The sequence below is a fragment of the Sapajus apella genome, unplaced genomic scaffold (assembly GCF_009761245.1).
Source record: "Sapajus apella isolate SASKATOON/1434 unplaced genomic scaffold, GSC_monkey_1.0 scaffold71, whole genome shotgun sequence".
Classification (NCBI taxonomy): domain Eukaryota; kingdom Metazoa; phylum Chordata; class Mammalia; order Primates; family Cebidae; genus Sapajus; species Sapajus apella.
Window position 1 is genome coordinate 9,813,066 of NW_022437011.1, and position 21,311 is coordinate 9,834,376.

The 21,311-nt window shown below is 41.2% G+C and overlaps 1 protein-coding gene across 3 annotated transcripts in view; it reads right to left on the minus strand.

Annotated features, from left to right (window-relative positions):
- Positions 1-21,311, minus strand: part of NRG2 (neuregulin 2) — a 187,379-nt gene that overhangs the window by 132,530 nt on the left and 33,538 nt on the right. The window lies entirely within an intron of this gene.

The following is a 21,311-nucleotide window of genomic DNA, read 5'->3' on the forward strand; positions in this document are numbered from 1 at the left end:
CACACCTAAAAGGGCCCCAGGAATATTTCTGGAGTAACCCAACCCCTGCAGTGCTGTTCAGTAAACATTCTGTGCTGATGGAAAATATTCCATATCTGGGTTTTCCAATATGGTAGCCACTAGCACATGTGGCTCTTGAGCACTTGAAATGTGATTAGTGTAACTGGAGAATGGAATTTTTCCATCTTATTTATTTTGATTGATTTAAATTCCAATTTAGATTGCTTCCTGTGGCTGGTGGCTACTGTATTGGACAGCACAGCTTTAGAGGCTCTGAGGGGACATAAACTTCAGTAATTAATTAATTCTTTTATGTGCCTGCTTAACCTTTCCAAATTGACTCAGAAAAAAATCCCAGGTTTGTTAGAAATCCCCAAAGGCTCTTTAAGGGTGGGAAGCAGCCAGAGTCTGAGTGGAAGACTCCGGTCAGGAAAAAAGGGAAGAGGTCTCTTTCATCCATATGCTAAGAAGCCTTTCCTAAGAAAAAGGATACTGACTCATGCTCCAGGAAAGGACCCAAGACAGGGGTCCTGTGCTTTAAGGTTGCCCACTGCAGGAAGCAGGAAAGTAAATGCTCTCTCTAAATAGGAAGAGTCCAGCCAGAGAGTGCTGAGCAACCACACATACATCAGTCTAGGAGAAATTCACTAGAAAGACCTACCTATCTTCCACTGCCAATGAGACTGTACTTGAATACAGAACTCTGAATGGAGAAAAGGACAGGTCAATACTCCCTGGTGGATATTGCCTCACACCAGTGGGAGCTAAAGTGGTACCATCTTTCCTTTCAGGAAGCTAACTTGGTGATATGTATCAAAAGCCTTATTTAATGCACACTTCCTTTGTTATAACAACTTCATTTCTGCAGGTTGATTTCAAGAAATTAATTCAAGGTACATATCTATTAGAATGGCCAAAGTCCAGAACATGAGAACACCAAATGCTGGTGAGGATGTGGAGCAGCAGGAACTCTCGTTCATTGCTGGTGGGAATGCAAAAGGGCACAGCCACTCTGGGAGATAGTTTGACAGTTTCTTACAAAACTAAACATACTCTTACTATACAATCCAGCAATTGAGCTCTCCGATATTTACCCAAAGGAGTTGAAGACGTATGTCCATACAAAAACATGCACATGGATGTTTATAGCATATTTAATGATTGCTAAAACCTGAAAGCACCCGCGTTGTCCTGCATTAGAGGAATGAATAAACAGTGGTACACCCAGTAAATGAAATATTCAGTGCTAAAAAGAAAAAAGCTATCAAGCCACGAAAAGACATGGAAGAAACTTAAATCCATATTGCTAAGTGAAAGAAGCCAATTGTAAAGGTTGCATGTTATATGATTCCAACTGTATCACATTCTGGAAAAGGCAAAAGCATGCAGAGAGTAACAGGATCAGTAGTTGCCAGAGGTTGGGACAAGGGAAGGATGAATAGGTGGAGCACAGATTTTCAGGGCAGTGAAAATACTCTATATGATACTATAATGAATAGATGTCCTTATACAGCTGTCCAAACTCATAGAAGGTACATCACCAAGAATGAACCCTAATGTAAGGTATAGACTTTGGGTGATAATGCTGGTCAATGCAGGTTTATCAGTTGTAATGTATGTACCACTGTGGTGGGGGATGTCGTAAGTGGGAGGCTGAGCATATGTGAGGGCAGAGGCCATATGGGAAATCTCTGTACCTTCCTTTCAATTTGGCTCTGAGCCTAAAATTGCTCTAAAAAAGTCTTAAATATAATAAAATTGGACCCTATTTCACACCATAAAGAAGAAAGACATTAATTGAATTTGTATGAAGATTAAGGTACAAGGATGTTCACTATAGACCTTTTATTGGAGCAACAAACATTGTAAGCAGCCTAGATGTACCATAAAAGCAGACTGTTAAATTATGGAAACTTTGTAAAATAGAATATTCCTTGCCTCCCACTTCTAAGTCATCAGAGTAAGTTCTCCATTACCTCCAAAATAGACTCTAATTCTGTTCATTACTCTCCATCTCAATGGCCACCATTTGAGAACAATGCTCCACCCTCCTTCATCTGGATGTTAAAACACCCTCCTAACTGGTCATTCTGCTCCATAGCAGTCAGAGCTGCCTACTTGCTGACTGGCTAGCTAGCTAACCATTTGTTTAAAGTATTAAAAGTACCAATAAACCTACCACCGAAAGTAAAAGCTAGGATCTTGACAATCACCTGCATCTAACCATTTGGCCTCTACCCATGCCATGTCTTAACCCCTCCCATACCAGGCAGCCATCAACCTGAATCCTCACTCCCTTGCTTTCCTTTTTATATAGTGTTATTGCATTTATAAACATTCCTAAATATGCATATTTAAATGTTTTTAATTCAATAAAAAGTATATCATGTGGCATGCAATAATCTTTGCATTTAGTTGTATTTGTTAAGATTCATGCATACTGTTGCATGTCACCACAGTTCATTCATTCAAACAGCTGTGTAATATTCCACTGTGGACTAAGTTTATTCAGCCTCTTGTTGGTGGGCATCAAAGGTCTTTTCCTAGGATTTTATTATTGTGAATGATGCTGTCATGAACATTGTGGTCCATGTCTCTTATTGTGTATGTGAAAGAATTTTTGTTGGATATATATCTAGGAGTGGAATTCTGCATTTTAGGGTATGTAAATGTCAAACTTTGTTTGCCAAACTGTTCACCAATTTACATTCCCACTAGCAATATTTCATTTTATTTTGAGACGGAGTCTCCCTCTTGTTACCCAGGCTGGAGTGCAGTGGCGTGATCTCAGCTCACTATAACAACCTCCGCCTCCTGGGCTCACGTGATTGTCCTACTTCAGCCTCCCAAGTAGCTGGGATTATAGGTGCAAACTACTATGTCAAACTAATTTTTGTATTTTTATAGAGATTAGGTTTCTCCATGTTGCCCAGGCTGGTCTCAAACTCCTGGGCTTAAATGATCCAACCGACTTGGTCTACCAAAGTGCTGGGATTACAAGCATAAGCCACTGTGCGCAGCACCCACTAGCAATTTTGAAGAAATCCTATGGATCTTCCTTCTTTCCAACACAGGTATTATCAAACTTTTAAAGTTTGCCAATCAAATGGGTGCTAAAAGTTATCTAATTATATTCTTATTTCACATCTCCCTGATCACTAATGATGTTAAACATCTCTTCATAGTTTTATTTGTTTCTTTTTCTGTGAAATGCTTATTGGCCCGTTTTTTAAAAATTGGGTTGTTCGCACTTTTCTTATTAATTTGTAGAGTTGCTTTTTGTGTATTCCTAACACTAGTCTTTCGCAGGTCGTGTGTATTGCAAAGATCTTTATCCAGTCTGTAAATTATCTTTTCACTTTCTTTAAGGTGTCTTTTGGTATATAATAATTCTCAATATTAATATGGTCAAATGTATTCATTTTTCTCTTGTAGTCAATATTTTTGTGTCTTGTTTAAAAATACTTCCCTACTCAATTTATGAAAGATAATCACCTATATTTCCTACTAAGAATTTTTAAGTTATGGAGTATTTTTTACATTTCAATTTATTATTATTAATATAATTATTTTTTGAGACAGAGTTTCACTCTGTCCCCCAGGCTGGAGGGCAGTGGCATGAGCTCGGCTCACTACAACCTCCACCTGCTGGATTCAAGTGATTCTTCTGCCTCAGTCTTCTTGAGGAGCTGGGATTGCAGGTGTGTGCCACCAAGCCCAGCTAATTTTTGTATTTTTAGTAGAGAAGAGGTTTCACCATTTTGGCCAGGCTGGTCTCAAACTCCTGACCTCCAGTGATCTGCCTACCTCAGCCTCCCAAAGTGCTGGGATTATAGGCATGAGCCACCAGGCTGACCTACATTTCCATTCTTAAACCATCTGGAGTTGACTTTTTGTATAGGATGTGAGCAGGGATCCAGTTTCACATTTTGCATATGATTTTTTTTCCCAGTTCCATGAACTATATTATTCTTTATTTCCCTACTGATTTGACATTCTACTTCTGTCATGTACAGAAGTTCCCTATCTATGTGAGCCTGTTTCTGAGCTTTCTAATACATTTTATTGGTCAATTTGTTTTTCCTTGTGCCAAAACCACATTGTCTCAATTACTGTAAGTTCATAGTAAGTCCTGATATTTGGTAAGGCAAATCTTCTCTTTCTACTTTTCTATTTTCAGCATTTTAAGATCCCTATCAGGCAACATAAAAACCTGTAGGTCAGATAGGGGAGAACTGGAGAATTGCCATCTTTATGATATTAAATTCTCCTATCTATGAATGTGTTATTTCCCTTAATTTATTTAGTACTCCCTTAATATCTCTTAATGAAATTGCATATTTTTTAAAGGAAAAGACGTGCAATGTTTGTTAGATTTATTTTTAATATTTTATTTTCTCTGGTAGTGTTTTAAATGTGTCTTCTCTTTAATTATGTTTTTTAGCTTGCCGTTGGTAAATAGAACATAAATTACTTTTATATATTCATCTTACACAAAGCTAACTGACTAAATTCTCCTATTACTGTGCTAATAATTTATCTATGTATTGTTTTGGGTTTTTTATGGAAATAATAACAAATAATGCCAAAATGACCATTTTATTTCCTCCCTTCTCATTCTTTTGTCTCTCATTTCTTTTTCTTGTCTTTTTGCACTGATGATATGGGGATGTTTGTTTCATTCCTGGTTTTAAACTGACTACTTCTAACATGTCTCTATTAGAAAGATGTTTGTTCTAGTATTTTTACAGTTGCTCTTAGTTGGTTAGACGTTCCCATCATTCCATTTATCATGAATAATTGTTAATTTAAAAAACATGTTTTCATAGCTAAAATAACAAAAATGTAGAAAACAGGCTAAAAATAGAACTTAATTATTCTAAGCCAAACACCTTTGTACCACTGTCCATGAAAGGAGACAAATCAACCTTCCCAAAAGCCTTGCATGTGTCCCTTCCTAGCTCTAAGCCCCTCCTTCCTCCTACCCAAGAGTAAATGCTCTGTTGGCTTTGTGGTCATCACCTCCTTAGTGTTTTTTTCATAATTCTCTCAACCAACCATGAATCCCTAAACACCACGGTTTGGTTTTGCCCGATTTTTAGTATGTCTTTTGGCTCTCTTTCCATCTGTAGGTTGTTCCTCCATCTTTTTTTTCTTCTTGAAACCCTTTTGGTAAAGACACCAGATCATTTGTTGTATGGCATTTTCCTCTGTTGTGTGTTGATTTTTATACAAGGTTTTGAATATAATGCCATGATTATATTATTGTGTGGTGTGTGTGTGGTGGGGAGGGGAGGTTCTCTCTTTTAATTTGTTAATGAGGTAAATTACCTTTGTGGAGAACAATATTCCTAAAACAAAGCAGATCATGTCATTTCCCTCTAATGGCTTCTCATTGACATTAGCATAAAATCCAAAGTTTTGACCATGGGCTATGAGGCCCACAAGAGCCCCACAGAAAGTCTCATCTGCATCTACCTCTCTGATTTAATATACAATTTCCCTCTTCCTCACTGCGTTTTAGCCACAGTGGCTTTCTTATGATTTCTCAAACATGCCAAGTTCATTCTCAAGCTTTGGCTATTAGCTATTCTTTCTTCCTGGAATGCTTTTTCCTAATCTTTTTTCTTTTTCTTTTAAATTTTTCTTTCTTTTTCCTCAGAACATGCCACTTTAGTTTTTTGCTAATCTTTACATGGGAGCTCCCTAGTATCATTAAAGCCTTAGCTCAAAATTTCCTTCCTCAAAAGACCTTTCTGGACCATCCAATCTAAAATGGTCAGCCTCACCTCATTGTTTTAATAATCCTTATCAATATCTGGAATTATCCATTTATTTATTTGATTTTCATCTTGGCCCAGCCCATAGCTAAGCTTTATGCAAGTTTTATTCATTGCTTTATTCATAATCCCTAAATTGGTGCCTGGGACAGTATAGGTCCTCAATAAATATTTATTATATCAAAATTATATTACAGGAAGTTATCTATGGACAGGTAAAGATATTCAAACCATGTTAAGCTGATAAAAGGAGTATGCATCAGTGATGTGATTTTATCTTTCTTAAAAAAAAAAATACACCTGTGTGTGTGTCTGAATCTGTATAGTCAAATATCTGAAAGGACAGAAGCCAAAGGTTAAGAGCAGTCATCACTATGATTGGCATTTATGTTATTTTGCTTGTCTGGCTTTTCTGTCTTTTTACTTCTCTGACAGGCACATAGTGTGTTTACTATATAAAGAAGTAACCTTATTATAATGAAAGAACAATTTATTTCATTTAAAAAAAATGTAGGATTTATTTGAAAGAACACAGATTTCCCAAATAGCTCAGGAACTCATTTACATCAGCATATGTAATTATCAACAACACATAGTAAGTATATGCCTATTTCTATCCTGGGTGTCACAAGAACGATACCTGCATTTATTTAGTCAGTTTATTCTGCCTTCTTCCAAAAAAAGAAATTGTTGTGGCTCATAAGAAGGTTGTTCTCATTTCATCTATTTAGGGACATGAGACACATAAATACAAGGGCAAACTCTTATTTGAGAATTGCAAACTCTCCATATTTGGTAGCTGTGTCTTATCCAGCTTTGTATTGCTCTAGAACCTACCAATGGCTTACCTGGAACACTGGTGCTTACTGAAAGCTAGTGGAATTAAACAGTTCAGCATATGTAATATCACAACATGGTTCTGGATAAAATGCCAACTAAATTGAAATGGGGAGTTGTTGTTTAATGGGTATAGACTTTCAGTTTTGCAAGATAAAGTTCTGAAGATCTGTTGCACAACAATATAAACACACAACACTACTGAATTGCATACTTAGAAACAGTTAAGATGGTGAATTTTGTGTTATGCGCTCTTTACTATCACTTTTTAAAATGCCAAATAAAGTGGTATAGACTGGTACAGATGATAGTGCTAAAAGAGTTGAGCTCCTACATCTGGCATTTCTGTAGGTGATGGGGAGGAAGGCAGCAAATCACACTGCCACATGTGTGCCTATGCAACAATTTTGCATGTTCTTCAAATGTACCCCAAAACCTAAAATGCAATAAAATAAATGGGGGGGGGAAAAGAAGTACATTCTGTGTCATACAACCAAAAATATGTCTACTTTTATGCTTTATAACTTTCACCTAATGTGTTAAGTAACTAAATACTGTTTGTTTGCTTTTATATTACTGTTAGAATCTAAGAAAAATCATATTTTTTAAAAATAAAATTTGACCAGATTAAAAAAAAAAAAGGGTTGAGCTCAGGAGAAATCACTGTGCATGTAGAGGTCTGGGTAGACTTCAGGAGGAAGGACTGAGCTGGCCTTGAAAGAAGAGAAGTGGGTTTCACAAAAGGAAGGAGGGTGATTCAATCAAAGAGGGGTATGCAGAAGCTGGCGTGCAAAAGTATTTGGGGTCAATGAAAGGATGGATTGGCTCTGATGAACTACAGGGGCTTTAAGCTGAGGAGATGGAAGGAGGTTGTGAAGGGGGGTTGGGTCAGAATGTGAAAGGCCTTGGAGGTCAAACTGAAGCATCTGAACTTCAGCCTAGAGGCAATGAGGAGAGATAAAAGGTTTTAGCTTTGGGAAATGTGTGATAAAAGGGGTACTTTTCAAAAACACTAATTAGCATTCAAATTGTAATATAGTACACATTAACCTCAAACCTGCTGAAAGGGAAGGAAAAGGATGCACCCAAACCTTCTAAAGTGACATTCAGATGACAGCTATTGCTGAGACAGACAGAGTCTAGACCAAATAGGTCATCTGAATAAGCTTTTCAGGGAACAGAGACCCTGCCCCCCACCACTAATGCAAAAAGATGAATTCTATCACTCTTGCCTCATAACCTTTTCCCAGAGAGGCTCAGAATGGCAAAAGCACCTTTTTCTTCTTGGCACTCTAATTAGGTAGACAGTGGGCAGCAATGATTTCCTGACTAAAATGCAAAGTATGAAGAAAGTGGATTTAAAAAAAAAAAAAAAGAGCTGCCACAGATGCAGACAGGCATTTCAGCCCCAGATGCTGCATGCCTGGGAAATATGCAGGTTCCCACGACTAGAAGGAAGAAGTACCTAGAGGCTTCCTCCCAGGCATTGCTCTTCAGACCAGGAGCCGGCAGGCTCCCCAGTACCTTCTGTCTCAAGCAAGCCAACTTGTCTTCAGAAACTGAGGACCAGAGTGAGCTGTGGGCAATATTTCCCACAAAATAAGGGACATGTGACTCCACTGGACCTGTCCACCTACAGGTATTATGGGGCATTCCAAGTCTCTTATTGAAAAAAAGGAGGATTGGGCATGGTGGCTCACACCTCTAAGTCCAACATTTTGGGAGGTCAAGGGAGGATCTATGGAGGCCAGGAGGAGTTCAAGACCAACCTGGGCAACACGGCAAGACCCTATTTCTACAGAATTAAAAATGAGGCATCATGGTGGCCTGTGCTTGTATTCTTAGCTACTCCGGAGGCTGAAATAGGAGAATGGCTCGAGACAAGGAATTTGACACTACAGTGAGCTATGATCACACAATTGCACTCCAGCCAGAGCAAGACCCTGTCTCTAAAAAAAAAAAAGAAAAAAGAAAGAAAAGAAGAGAAAACATCAGAAAGTTATCTATTTATTTATTTAATCCTCAAATAAGTATGCAGAGAAGGATATTTTACTTACAAGAACGTGCACGTAGCAAAAATTAGAAAATTAGTAAGCAAAAAGAAGATTTTAAGAAGACATGTTTTAGTTTGTTACTAAGTTAACAAATATAAATGGACTTATACTGTACATACTATTTTGGAACCCGATTTTTTTCAATGAACAACCTATTGTGAATATTCTTTGATGCTGATAAACTTTTCCATAAATGATGTATAACAACTACAAAATATTCTACAATATGGGGAATATGGGAGGCTATAGTCTAGTTAACCAATGCCTCATCACTGCATACTTAGGCTGTTCTCAGTCTTTGGTTATTACAAAAAATACTATAATGAACATCTAGGAACAAAATTACCTTGTCCCAGGATCCTTACATTGTTGTCATTGTTGAATGTGCAATAAAGTCTCACCACAAAGAGAGAGAGTCATAAACCTGTTGTAAAGAAAGCACGTCCCTTCAGGGACCTGACTGAAATCTCATTTCTCCCAAGAAGGCTTCTCTTGACAAGATCAATCCAAAGTGCTTTCTCTCTCTCTCAAGCACTCTGATGCCCTGCTTAGCAGGCCTGCCCTTCCTTTGGCACTCAAAACCTGTCTAGTGTGTTCTTTGCCATATGTGCCCCTTGTCTCTCGAAGTATACCATAAGAGCCTTGAAGGCAGAGATCACATCAATTACCTCTTTTAGTCCCAAAATGATGGCACATGTAATTAGCTCTCAAGTATTTGTTACCTTATTTCATTTAAAAGCTTGAGGGGGTGGCCAGGTGTGGTGGCTCATGCCTATAATCCCAGCACTCTGGGAAGCTGAGGGGAAGCAGATTACTTGAGTCCAGGGGTTCAAGACCAGCCTGGGCAACATAGTGAAACCCTGTCTCTACTAAAAATATAAAAAATTAGCGGGGCATAATGGCACAAGCCTGTAGTCCCAGCTACTCAGGAAGCTGAAGTGGGAGGATCACCTGAGCCTGGGAGGTCGAGGCTGCAGTGAGCCGAGATCGCACCTCTGCACACCAGCCTGGGCAACCAGAATGACACCCTGTGTCACACACAAAATAAATAAAAATAAATAATAGAAATAAAAGAAAAGCTTGAAGGGAACATGGAGGAGAAATCCTCCAATTTTAATTAGGACTTATGGGTAGTCATTGGGAATGAGGAACTAGATAGAAAATAAACCCACCCTTCCTTTACCCATCCAGAGGCACTGCTAAAGCTCAGCACTCAGCCTTTGACCCAGCTCTTTGGCCCTAAACAATAGAAGTTCTGACTATAACTCAAAGAGCAGCAGGAATACCTGGAATGATCTTATGAAGACCATCTGATACATGGTCTGCCAGGGCTGGCTCTAAGGGGTTAAGTAGTAAGCTGCCTCTATCTCCAAACAGTACTTTACATGCTCTTTAGTGCAACAGGGAAGAACAATGGTCAACAATACAGGTCTGCCCCCAAAGGTTAAGGGAAGACACCACTGTCTACTCCTAGACCAAGGATAGACAGGGCAGAGCTGACTCTGCTGTATGGGGCATCATCTGCCAAACAGCAGAAATAGAAACAAGCCCCCAGAGCCAAGGGCTCAGGAGTCATTGAGGACACCCTCATTTAGCCCTCGACTGGCCCTAGAATGAAGCAGATTCCTGGGAACAGCCAGCATACGAATCCTGCTTATCAAGAACTTCCAAGCCAGCTGCCTACAGGCTAAGGTCTATCACAGATGGATATGGTCCCTCTCCATGGAGCCTGGAATTGAGGGAGGGCCATGGGCCAGGGTCCAGCAGGGGAGGAGCCAGTTGCCCTGAGGACTGCCCCTCCAGGTAAATTAGGAAGCTTTTGTTAAATACTTGCTCTGCTTAGACCTGGGCTAAGAGCAGTGGGGGATGGGGGGCCTGAGTCCTCTCTTCACAGAGTTATAATCTGGCTAGAAGTCCAAAGTGAGAGATAGAACAGGAACAAAAATATTCTGTTTCTATGTTGGTGGGAAGGGGTGGGGGTGGAAGTGGGGAGTCAAAAATCAAAGACTCTAGACTGGAAGTCAAAAGGCCTTGGTTCTAGCTCTGACACCAGTGAAAAATGACACCACCTTGGGTAAATCATTTAACTTCTTTGGGCCTCTAGTTTCTACCCTGGAAAGAAGCAAGACCAGCCCCAATACTGCCCACAGAACATTGTTCTGAAGAAAACCCCAGAGGGCTGCAAAAATGCCTCTACTTTGGTCAACATTTGTATATCTAGACCAACCAAAAGCCAAGAAAGCCGGGAGGGCCGGCCATGTGACCATCTCAGGTATACTCTGGAAGCCTGTGTTCCCATCTACTGGCAGATCAACCCCAGACCAAAGCCACATAGGATCTGCTCCACTTCCAAACTGGGACCTAATCTAGCCATGGGGCTGCAGCTGAAGATAGCCGGCCTCACCCCTTCTGCTCTTCTCATTCCCTTGAATTCTCCAAGTTTGGTCTCTACTGGTGACGTGAATAGAAGTACAGAGCTCAGAGTCACCCAAAGTAGAGAATCTCAATGCTCAAGAGGCCCAATGCTTGCTCCTGACAAGTCTGAAAGAATTATGAGCTTAGTGTTATGAGTCAGAATGTTCCAGTTGGCTGAAAACAAACAAACAAACACACACACACACACACACGCTATCATCCAAGGCAAAGAACTATACTTTGTTAAACACTTGCTCTGGCTAGACCTGGGAAGACTAGAGAATTATAGGAATAGGGGAAGATAGGAAGAGGAGTTAAGACAAGGGAATGGATTTGCTCAAATAAAGGAAACCAAGAAGGCTTCTAAACTGCCTAGATTACAGCAGAAGCCTCTGATCCCTGCATCACAGGCCCTTGACCCACCTCCTCTTTCAGCACAGCTGTCCTATGCGAGTTCAGATCCACTTCCTGCTTGAAGGTCACACCTCAAACACACAACCTTCTAGGACCTTCACTGTGCTAAGGTCAAGGCTCAGCCAGTGGGGGACAGAAGCTAGCTAAAGTCCCTCATCCTCCAAGCAGACAACTCCATGAGGCATTCTGTGTAGTTCTCATGAAGCTCTGGTGGAATTGAGTCCCCACTGCATGCAGTAGGAACCTTAATAATACACCCTAACAGCAGCTTATCCTCTATCCCTGCCTCATTCCCCTCATGCTGTTCCCTCATTTCTGCTTCCTGAAATTACCTCTCAAACTATCTGTATGCAATTCTTGCATCAGATTCTGCTTTCTGGTGAATCCAACCCAAAATATCAGTAGAGAATCTGGTGCTTACAAACTGGTTGGAGGTTCTATGGTGACATAGCATCTTTTTTCAAGGGATGCCAATTTGCTCTGAAAAGTTTTCTCCTCAATGCACCAGGCTCCTCATTAATCCACCAGGTCCAGTTACTCAACTCAATGGCAAACCTGGCCTGCATTGCCCTAGCTAGCAAGCCTCATGGAATGAAAGAAGAGACCAGATGTTCTCTATTTGTACTTGGTAGCACTTTAGAATCACTGCTCAAGAGGAACGATTACAATGCAGCTTCAGTCTCATTTTCCCCACTGTGCTCTGTCCCATGCTGTCCTCCAAACATCAATCCCTCCTGGAAGAACAGTCTTTACAAGGAGCATCGTTTCACTTTTGAAAAAGAAGGAGAATCACAGGAGAGAAATTAACCAAGGAGAATCACAGGAGGGAAATTACCCAGACTACATGGGAAATATACTCTGGGTGAGAACACTTCAGTGCTGAGGGTGGGTGCCCCAATCTATACCCACCTAGAGGGAGCCTGTGGAAATATGTCATGCATGTGTGACACACACAAACACACATACCCGGGGGGGAAAAGCAGGAAGAAACATCAGATTATTAGCCAGAGCTCTTGTTAAGAGATGGGATTATGGGTTATTTTTATTCTTTTCTTTATACTGTCATTCATTTTCTGGAATGAATGTGTAATACTCTTACGTTTTTAATTACAAAAAATCAACATTTGTCTCTTCTATGCTATGATATCCACAGAGCCCTAAAAATGACCTATAAACGCCCACAGATCAAGTTAATGGGGTCATCTGGGACAATAGCACAATCTAGATCTTGTATCTGGAGGTTCTCAGACAAGGTATGTGGGAACACAAAATATCATTATTAGGCATCTTCTCCCTTATAACTTGGTCTTTCAGAGGAAGTGAAGCACAGAACTACAAGTCAATTGCCTATACACCTCTGTGTCTGGACTCTGGTATTTATCAGTACCACCCTTCCCTTCATTGAGCTTCTGCACTACCCTTCCAGTTTCCCCTGCCCAAGAGGCATGGAGGACCAGGCTTAGCACTCTGGGTACCCCAGGGACTTAGGCATCCTGCCGAACAGGGAGAGAACTGAAGGGCAGCAGTTGGTGAGCCAGGGAGCCCCTGAACCTAGCCAGTTGTTAAGTAGGCGTGAGAACCCATCAGCTGGAAACACTGAAGGCGGGCAGGCAGGCGGAATGATTCTGGGTGAAGGAACATTGTAAATGTTGCCACCCAAAATAGAGCGGAGCTGAACTTGGCTCCCAGGCATTGCAAGCCTCCTTCCTGCTCTCTGTCGGCTCCCTTCGGAGCCCTTGAAAAGGCACCACACCTCCTCCTGCTGCAGCCAGGATTGGGTTTGTCTGCACTATTACTCTGGAAGCCGGAGGCAGTGGGCAGAGGAGCGGCTCTCACCTGGAGCACCAGGAGTCAGACCTGGGGACAGATTCAGTCCCTCCTGGCCCAGTAGCCATACAGATTATATAAACTAGGCACTGGGGTACTCAAGGAGGTCAAAGGCAGACTCTACCCCGATGATTAACATGGACTTCCTCATCTTTACTAACATCACCTCCTCCCTCCAACCTCCCTGCTCCAGCTTCCCCCAACACCCAGCCCTACTCTTCTTTCTATGCTCTGCCCAAGGCAGAAACCTCAGCATCAGCTTTTTACCCCACTTGTCATTACGTACCTGGATGTACTGACTTTCCCTTCAAACTCTCTCTCCAATCCGTTTACTTCTTTTCTTTTTTACAGCTTCTGATGTACGTCAGGCCTTTATCATCTTTTCCCTGGATTCCTATAGGAACTTCCTAATGGCTCTCCTTACCTTCAATCCTCTCTAATCCATCCCCATCAACATCAGATGTGACAGTTTCAATCCCGTCTTCAAAAACTTCAGTGGCTCCTTACCACCTACAGAATGACATCAAATTGTAATATAGGACTCAAGGTCCTTCTCGATCTCTCTGTGACCTACTTCAGTAGCCTTGTCTTCTGCCTTTTCTCCACCCTCACCCCCTGTTCTACCTATATCAGACCTCTCAGAGTTCCCTGGATTTTCCAGACCCAGTTTAGAGGAGACCTGTGACACGAGCCTGCTGCTGGACTCCTCTTCCTCTGATCTCCCATCGGCATCCATATCATTTGTTTGGCGCTTGGCTAGAGCTTGTTTTCCTTTGTGTCCTCATCACTAGCCTAAAAAAGCTTGAAATAAGAAATTGTGTCTGACATATTTGTTTGTCCCTAGTACATACCACAGTGCCCCACACTTTAGAGTATTTAATACTCACCTACAGCTTATGATGGTGATACCATTAGTTTTTTTTCACACATGGGTATCTCATTACCCTAACCAAATTATAAGCAATTTGGAAATACAGGTCATGTCTTCATTTATTTTTTATCCTTCAAAACATGTAATATAGTACCTTATACTCCTTAGGAAGCAATTGATAAGTTTATAGCCCAATTATAAAAGCAGATATAATTCATTCCACAAATAATTATTGACTGCCTCCGATTTGCCAGCACTATTCTAAATACCAGAGATGTGAGCCGGGCTTGGTGGCTCATGTGTTATCCCAACACTTTGGCAGGCCAAGGTGGGAGGATCGCTTGAGGCCAAGAGTTCAAGACCAGCCTGGGCAACATAGCAAGAACCTATCTCTACCAAAAAAAAAAAAAAAGGCCAGACATAGTGCCATGTACCTGGAGTCCTAGCTACTTGGGAGGCTGAGGCTATAGGAATGTTTAAAACCAGGAGTTTGAGGCTGCAATGAGCTATGATCCCACCGCTGCACTTCAGCATTGGCCACAGAGTGAGACCCTGTCTCTAAAATAAATATATTTTTAAAATTAAAATTAAAATAATTAAGTAGGTCAGGCATGGTGATACATGCCTGTAATCCCAGCACTTCGGGAAGCCAAGGTGGGAGTGTTGCTTGAGCCCAGGAGTTTGAGACCAGCCTGGGCAAAACACAGAGACCCCCTCTCTACAAAAAATAAAAGTATTATCTGGGCATGGTGGCATGAGCCTGTGGTCCCAGCTACTCAGGAGGCTGAGGCAGGAGGATCACTTAAGCCTGGGAGGTCAAGGCTACGGTGAGCCCTGATCACACCACTGTACTCCAGCCTGGGTAGCAGATAAACACCCTGTCTCAAAAATAATAATAATAATAATAATAAAATAAGTAAATAAATATTAAAGATGTGATGGGGAAAAAAGACAAAAATTTTTGTTCTCTTGGAGTCTACGATTCTAGTGGAAAGGGGTAAACATCATGTATAAGAAAAGTTGGTAAATGTCAGATAATGATAAGAGTTGAGGTGAAAAATAAAACAGAGTAGGGTTGGGAGGGTTATGGAGTTGCTATTTTAGATAGGATAGCCTGGGAAATCCTCCTTGAGAAGGCAGAATTTGAAGGGGTGAAAGAAGTAAGGAAACAAGCCACCCAGATTTTTATTAAGCATATTCCAAGTAGAGTGAACAATAAATACCAAAAGCTGGAGATAGGAACATGTCTGGCAGGGTTCAAAAAATAATAAGGGCCAAGTCGGAGAAAGCAGGAGAACTGAAGGGAGAAGGTAGGAGATGGCATCAGGCCACAGACCAAAACGTGCAAGTGAGCCTTCAGTCGTCAACTCTGAGTGAGAAAGAAAGCTAGGTGAGGCTTAGAGCAGGAGAATCACATGAGCTGATTTTTTTTTTTTTTTTTTTTTTTTTTGTCGGTCAAATTGCTGTGTTCAGAATAGACTGAAGAGGGGCTAGGGTGGAAGCAGAGAGACCAATTTGGAGGCTATTAAAACAACTAGGCAAGAGATAATGGTGTCTTGAACCAAGTGGATAATTAGGGAGGTAAGGAGAACCAGTTGGGTTCTGGATGTGTTTTGAGGGTAGAATGCACAGGATTTGTAAAAGGATTGGCTGTGGAGTGGAAGAAGGGGAGAATCCCAGGTGGCTCCAAGATTTTTGACCTGAATAACTGGTCTTAACATTTTCTGAACTGGGGAAGATTACAAGAGACATCCAGGCAATTTTCTTCCCCATCAACTGATAAATCCTCCTTTTCAGCTACAGTGCTTGGTAACACAAGAGGTACTACATGTGCGTCTTCATAAACTGACCAATATAAATCACTGATCAGAAAACCCATGCTCAAGGCAAGCTGCTGCTTCATCAGAGGGAGTCCTGACTAAAGAAATGCAGATAAAACAAAATGTCATTACATAGTGATAGAAAGAGATGCAGAGTGTGGTAGTCAGAACAATGCCCCCTGTCCCAATATGTTCACATCCTAATTCCTGGAACCTGTGAGTATTTTATCCCACAGGACAAATAGGAAATTGCAGATGGATTAAATTAAGGACACTGGCTTATCTGAGTGGGCCCACTACAATCACAAGGTTCCTTGTATGATGAGGTGGGAGGGTTAGAGTCAGACAGACAGAGGTGGGAAGACACTACACTGCTGGTTTTGAAGATGGAAAATGGAGCCAAGGAATGCAGGTGACCTCTAAAAGCTGGAAAAGGCAAGAAAACAAATTCTCCCATAGCGCCTCCAGAGGGAGCACAGTCTTGCTAACACCTTGATTTTAGCCTACTAAGACTGATTTTGGATTTCTGACCTCCAGAATTGTAAGATAATGAATCTGGGTTGTTTTAAGCCATTACATTGTAGCAATTTGTCATGGTAATTTTTTTTTCAGCACTGTGGTTAAAAAGGGGAGTTTGTCATTTGAGTAAAAAATTCCCTGGATCCCATCTGTAGTCTTCTCCTAATTCAAAAAACGGCAAGACCAGTTGCTCAAGTCAAAAATCTTGGAATAATTGTGGACTCCTCCTTTCTTCCCTTATTCCACATCCAATTCTTTCACACATCCTGTAAGCTCTGCCTTCAATATCTATCCAGAATCAGCTTCGCCTCACCTCCCCAATTAGCTACTTGCCCAAGCCACCATTATCTCTTGCCTAGTTGTTTTAATGGCCTTCAAATAAACTAAGTAATTTTTTATTTTTGATAATTATACTGTGGTTCTGTGACATGTTAATATTAGAGAAAGCTGGGTGAGGGGTGTACAGGGACCTTCTGTACTATTTTTGCAAACTTTCTGTGAGTGCCAATAGGAAACTAATACACACAGGTATGAGATAAACAGATCACATTTTAGAAAGAGCTATTGCTCTTGAGCAAAGACTTGATCAAGGAATGATATGTCTTATTAAGATTATTCTCTAACTCTATCAATACAGTATTCTATAATTAATCAACGTAGAAGGTACTTGGGCAGTAGAAGACCACCATCAGGGAAACGCCACAAACAACTTTTACAGACAAGACCTACCAATAGATGCTAAAATTAGTGGCCAAAATTTGGATGAGAAAAAGGATTTGCACAGTCTCAAAGAATGTCCTCTAAGATATTTTTTTAACTATAAAAGGAAAGATAGTAACTTTAAGTGGAGAAATTCAGCAGATACCACCTAACCACATGTTCAAGGTTACTGTCACCACTAAGATGCCCTGGGAAAGACACAGCATCATTTCTGTATTAATCTCACCAACACGGCATAAGTGCACTTCAATAATGAGAAAATATTACACAAACTCAAACTGAGGTACAGCACATTCTCCAAAATAACCAATCAACACTCTTCAAAAGTGTCAAGATCATGAAAGGCAGGGAAAGACTGAAGAATGGTTACAAATTAGAAGAGACAAAGGAGGAATAATGACTAAATGCAATGTGGGATCCTAGGTAGGCTCATGCAACAGAAAGGACACAAATGGAAAACTGGTAAAATTCAAATAAGGCTTATAGTTTAGTTAATAGTATTCTACCAATGTTAATTCCTAGTTTTGATCATTGTACTATGGGTTATGTAAGGTGATAATATTAGGGAAATTGGGTGAGGGTTGTACAGAAACTCTCTGTACTATTTTTTGCAACTTTTCTGTGAATCTAAAATTAATTCCAAAAAATGTTTAAAAAGAAAGATTATGTCTTTAAATCTACCATTGATTAAACACCACTCTGTAATTTCACATCTTTTCCTTGGTTTTACCTGTAAATTAGAATGAACCCAACATCTTCTCAGGGGATGTAGAATTGGGTGGATTCCCCAACCTGCTCTGAAAAAATGACTATTAGGTTTTGAGCTCCCTGGGGCCAAAAGTGAGGATTTGAAAGGGAAAGCCCCAAAGCTTTAAGTATCTGTCTTTCCCGCCAGGCACAGTGGCTCATACCTATAATCCCAGCACTTTGGGAGGCCGAGGTGGGCAGATCGTGAGGTCAAGAGATCGAGACCATCCTGGCCAACATGGTGAAACCCCGTGTCTACTAAAAATACAAAAATTAGCTGGTCATGGAGGCGGGAGCCTATAGTCCCAACTACTCAGGAGGCTGAGGCAGGAGAACCGCCTGAACCCGGGAGGCAGAGGTTGCAGTGAGCCGAGATGGCACCACCGCACTCCAGCTTGGCAACAGAGTGAGACTCCATCTCAAGAAAAAAAAAAAGTATCTGTCTTTCCATATATAAAAACTCCTCCTGTGAACATCAAAGGACCTGATAATAGGTCTGACGTTGCCATTAATGACACCTGTCAGTTCACCAGAGACCTCTATTCTTGATTCCACTGGCCAGAGAAAGGTGATCAGAGACTGGAAGCTGATGCTCCCCTCCTCGCCCTAGCGGCATGGCAAAGCCAACACTGATCATCCTCCCTAGCACAGTGAACATAGACTGGTCATGCTTCTACTCATAGCTGGATTCCTACTCCAGAAAACTAGATGCCGAAGATGTCTGGGTCATAGGCTCTGAAAATCAGTGCTCCTGTCAGAAGAGCAGTTAGAAAAGGGCCATTAGCACATGTTGCTCCATTCCTGGGGCAAAAGCAAGGATTAACTCATGGCCTGACCTGCTGAGGGTCTTCCAGTCTTGGGTCTCATTTCTGTCAATAATACTAAAATGTGCTGTCTGTCACTCACTGTGGTCAGTACATGTTCTGCCCAGCTGAAACATGAAAGCAGACCACCACTGTGCTTTGTAGGGCTCTTGTGCGATATTATAAACAAAATGGAGATTGTTCAGCTTTGGTAGAAGGCTGAGCTCTCAAAGAAAGCTTTTAAGTACAGATTGCCCCGATTTGGCTCTCTCCTACATTGCTGATGTCAAATGGCATAACTATTCTGGAGGTCAACTTGATAACATGTATCAAAAGCCTTAAAAACGTTCCTATCCTTTCACAGAAAAATTCTACTTCTAGGAATTAACCTAAGGAAATCAGAGATGCACACAAAGATTAACGTACAAAGTTGTCATTCAGTATTATCTCTAGTAGTAAGAAAATTGAAACTTTCTACAACTGAAAGTTGATTAAATAAATATGGGCATTCATCAGATTGTCTAATATACATCCATTAAAATCATATTTTCTAAGAACGGTTTGCCATATATTAAAATATGGTCCTGATTTGGTGTGTGTATATGGTAGGAGAGAAGAGAGACATGTCAGGAAAAGATGCAAGAAGAAAATACACTTTAATACTGATTATCTGTAGGTGGTTGAGATGCTGACAGATCCTTTAAATTTTTCTTCTTGATACTTCTCTGTTGCTTCTATATTTTCTCCAACAAACATGCTACTTTTCAGACAAGGAAAATCCATAGTCCTCATTATAGAGAGGCTCATTAACCTGACCTAGGGTCTTCTGTGAGTCAGAGTGAAAACAAAAGTAAATCCCATGGTTCTCAAAGCCTAGCTCATCGCACAAGCTGCCTACATGTGTACCGTGGTAACTCTAGGACAGTGGTTCTTAACTGGGGTGATTTTGCCCTGCAGGAACAATTGTCGTGTTTAGAGACATTTTTGTTTGTGGTAACGGGGGAAGTGGATGCTACTGGCATCTAGTGGAATGGCCAAGGATGCTACTAAATATTCTACAATGCCCAAGATAGTTTTGTACCCCATAACAAATAGTCATTTGGCTCAAAATGCTAGTAGTGCCACCGTTGAGTAACTCTGCTCTAGGAGAAGGGAACTGGACTTTGAAAAAGCTCAGGTGGCTCAAAGATACAGGAACCTCCAACCTGCTTCACATCTGGTGTGAGCTGAGTGCCTTCTGCTTCAAATAGGCAGTTAAAACACCCCAGGGTATAAAGCACTGAGGACTTTATTACTTATAATAAGCAACCTTCAGCTTCCAACTGGAGAAAAATAAACTGCTCATTTCACTCCAGAGCCACAACAGACACAAACAGAACACAGCTTAGGATCAAGAGCTCAGATAGAGGAGATGAGCCAGGAGCTGGAGATGGCAGGTGGGGAGTGTGTACCGACAGGTAACACCAGCTGGACTCAGGAGCCGGAGGCCTGTCTGCATGTCCTCTCTCTGCATCTTCACCTCAAGGACCCTACAAGTCCTGGGTGATCATTTTAGACTTCACTTCCACGTATCTTTAGGATAGGAGAAAAAGGAAGAGCTCCCTGAGAAAGATTCTTTCCCCTTTTGGGAACTCTCCTCCATCAAAGGGGGCCACTTTCTTGGACTTATCCAGAGGTTTCAAGAGAAGACAGATATGCCAGCATTTCCTTTTCCCTGTGACCTTGGGCCCAACTTAGCAACTCAGGACTCAAGTGCTGGAAAGAACCTTGGCCCAAACATTGTCCTTTAACAGATCAGGAAACCAAGTCCCAGGGAAGCCAGGAATCAAGCCCGACTCATACAGCTATGGTGAAGCCAATATCTGAACCCAGATCTTCCATTCTCTCTATTCTTAACAGCATCTCAGTCACCAGGAAGTCTGATACTGTGAGACCCACAGCCGCCAGTCCTGTAGGAGGAAGCTGTCACTCGCTGGTGTCATTTCACATGAGAACAGATGTGGGGAGCACCACACAGGAATGTGTTCACATGGGCAGTCTGACATCCGTATGTCCTATTTTACTGCAGCCACTGAGGACAAGTTCAGAGTCTACGCAGAAGATGCATAGGGAAATCAAAGATCTATTCCAAAGCAGGTGTGAAGCCCTAGTGTTGCTACTGCCACACCCTTTGAGTAGCCTAGTAAACCTTATTTCAGCTAAACAAAAGGGCTCTGGTTCCACTGGGGTTGTTGCTGACCCCTTTCACTGGATAGCTGACCATACAACTGCTTGCTGCATTTATTCAACAAATATTTATTGTGCACCAATTATGTGCCAGAAACTGAACTAGGCAATGATCATTTGGGTCTGATCTACTTTCTCTAAGGTCTAGTCCTATTATAGGCCCACACCTGGGATTGCTTAGACATCCCTTACTCCTTACCAAATCAAGTTTCCCTAAAGTGAGCTCATCTTTACCTGACTTAGCTTGGGAGATTCTAACTTTGGCTTGTGGCTAAAAG